This window comes from Pteropus alecto, unplaced genomic scaffold, assembly GCF_000325575.1.
Source record: "Pteropus alecto unplaced genomic scaffold, ASM32557v1 scaffold565, whole genome shotgun sequence".
NCBI classification, from domain to species: domain Eukaryota; kingdom Metazoa; phylum Chordata; class Mammalia; order Chiroptera; family Pteropodidae; genus Pteropus; species Pteropus alecto.
In genome coordinates this window covers 905859-909036 of record NW_006436808.1, presented here as the reverse complement: position 1 = coordinate 909036, position 3178 = coordinate 905859, and the positions used below count along the sequence as shown (strand labels likewise).

Here is a 3178-nt window from a genome sequence, read left to right as displayed (position 1 = left end):
CTCTGCAGACAACCCCAGCAGCTTTCACCACTGAAGAAACCAATGGCCAGCATAGGACAGTTATCTCTTGTCTTTTTGATAAAAGATACCTAGAAGTGGGATTGCTGGACCATATGGTAGTTCTGTTTTTAATTTCTTGAGAAACGTCCTTACTGTTTTCCATAGTGGCTGTACCAGTTTACGTTTCCACCAACAGTGCACAAAGATACTAAGAGAGTAGGTCTAAATGTACTCACAATAACCAAAAAAAAAAAAAAATGGAAATAATTTGAGGTGATGAATGTATTAACTAGCCTTATTATGATAATCATTTCACAATGTACATGTATCAAATCATCACATTATATACCTTCAACTTACACAATGTTAGATATGTCAATTACACCTCAATAAAGATGGAAAAAGAAATTTATTAAGTTCACTTTTAATTACACCTCCACCTCCAACAATCACATTTACCAAGATTATGGAAATAGGTTGAAATTTTCAGTTTTGTTGGTGTTACGAGTTTTTGTCTTTCTGTCTTCATTGGCAGTTCAACAGAAAGTTAAAAGAGGCCATATAAAGGCCTGTTAGCCTGATGCAATTTCAAAGCTGCTTTAATCCTTTTTAAAGAAGCCATTAATCTTCATTCGCTATTTAATTGTATTCTCTGCCCACTCTTAAAACTTGGAGGTGTTTAGTTTGGCTTGCAAGTTTTCCTGGCTTTACTAATGCTCCTTGTAAATTACCTAAGATGTTCTCAATGTTTAGGTATACCTATTATTTCCCTAGGAAAATGCAAAGTAGAAAAAGTGTGTTCTGCTATTCTCCTAACATGACTTGTTCAGCCATTCCACTTCTGAACATTTTGGGGCAAACTCGAATATCTCTTTTCTTCCTAGGTTGGACAACTATCATTTCTAGCCCTTTCTTTACTTTGCACTATTTTCTCAGGCTCTAAATGATTCTCAAGGCAACAGGAGAAAGCTGCTGAAAAGTAGCTGCTATCACTCTCTCGTTTCTCTAATCTCATAATTTCTTCACGGCCTTCTGCACACCAGGGTCATTGAACAACCTTCCACACCTGCAGGTATTTTTGCTACTCTTCCCCACAGCCCTCAACACTGAAGTTGGGCCTTTTCTTGGCTTCCTACTGCTAAAAGCCAAACAAATGGAAGTAAGAGAACATCATTTATAAAAGCCTCTTCAGAGAGTGTCAGGATGGGAGTGTCCACAAGACATTTATCTCTGGGGGAAAACCATCTTTCAAAGCATGTACATTTATCTCCAACATGGGTGTGTTTACAAATAAACATAGTTTAACCATAACCTTTAGCCACCACAGTTCCAGGCAGACTTTCATTTCCCATTCTTCAGTTATGAGCATTGATTCCTGCTCTGCGGCCAGTACATCTTTCTCAGATGAGAAGGGAGGGCTAGGCACATAGTCATTTGAGTTGATAGAGAAGGAGCAGTGGAAAATCAGAGCCTGTAACTGCTATCCGTATTACTGCCCTTCAGCTATTCTATACCCTTGATAGATTTCTCCATCTCATTTCCTCTAATTCCTTCTTTGATTCCCCCCACTCTCCTGCTATCACAGGAATAGAGAGATGGCACAGAATACAAAATTATGTTGCTCTGCATGACCAGTACCTATCTTGCCCTTTTAGTCAAAATAGTAACAGTGTCCTCATTACTGTTAGGGCTGAGAAAGACTTGCAATTATCACAAACATCTTTGATTCCTATAGGATATTGCTTCTACTTAATACACTGGAATGTTATCATATCTCAAATTTCAAAAGCATCCTGGATCTTGAGTTATAACCCTAATCCCATCATTTTGCTGCTGATGTTACTGGTGGAGCCATGTCCTTGGTGAATTTCTCCATAACTCATGATTGATTTTTTTTCTCCCTACTACCAACACCACAACTTTTATATATCTTCCTTCACTGGTGACAGTAAAAAAGAGGTCAAATGTTCCAGGTTATTTTTCAAAATAAAAATCACTTTTCCAAAACCATAAGGAGAAGATAATGGCATAAAAACATTTTATTTTCAAAAATATCACCCTGTATCCTTATGAGGGAAAAGAGGAAACAAAATTTTAAAAGAAATATACATATACATTACCACAAACACAATAATTAGCCTTATTTTATACAGAAAACTCTAAAAAAAGAATGCAAACAACAAATTCTAAAACTCAAAAGCAGAATGCATTATGGTGAATTTAGTTATGAGAATAAAATATCCCTTGGCCTGGAATGTCCTCTTATCAATCTGCCAACTACCTGCAAAAATTCTATTTTCAGCTGTGCTGAAACGATGCTATCTTGGTAAAGTCAAGTCTGTCATCCACAAGTGTTTAGCCAGCAATTACATCACCCTTACCTGTGTGTTTTTATGTCTATTTTAGATAGCATGTACCACTTTGCTATGTAAATATCTGTTCCGACAATTAAGTTATAAAGATTTTATAATGAGTAAATGGCATATAGTAGATACTTTTTTTTTTTATGCCTACAGCACCCAGTCTTCGTAGGTGGTCTCCTATCCAAGTAGTAACTAGGCCCAACCCTGCTTAGCTTCCGAGATCAGACAGGATCAGGCTTGTTCAAGGTGGCATGGCCATAGACCTAGTAGATATTTTATAATTGTCTGATGGATTGCTTGATGCACAGCCTTACTCAAGATGGAAAAAGTCTACTTAATTGCTCAGCCTACGTTAGAAGGCTGAGTAGTTAGAGGTACAAAATTAATAAAGTGTATAGCCACCTTTGATAGTTGATATTTGACATGTAAAATAGCACTAATGGATTTCACTTGGGAGAGCACCTAATATTGATATCAGGGCCCTGAAAATTATATAGTCAGAGCCCAGTTTAAAATAAAAATGCAGGATCCCTGTTCAAAAAGCAGGAAAAAAGTACCACTAAAGGTACTGAAATACAAAGCTTTTTCTTTTGTTCTACAGCCTCTTTATCCATCACGGTATTTTTTTCTTTGCTATTTATGATCATTCTAAGTAAAGAAAAATTAAAATTTTTAGTTATTAGAATAAGTTTTACCATTTGTCTTTATATCATTCACTGTTAGTTTTAAATGCAAATATAAGAACATTTAACTCGTACACAAAATCACCAAAATTATATAATTTGTATTTTGTAACTCATACATGCATATGTATT

The 3178-nt window shown here is 35.9% G+C and overlaps 1 pseudogene; it reads right to left on the bottom strand.

The window, feature by feature from the left end:
- Positions 1-2507: 2507 nt before the first annotated feature.
- LOC112481211 lies at positions 2508-2626 on the bottom strand (annotated as a pseudogene).
- Between the last annotated feature and the right edge of the window lie 552 nt (positions 2627-3178).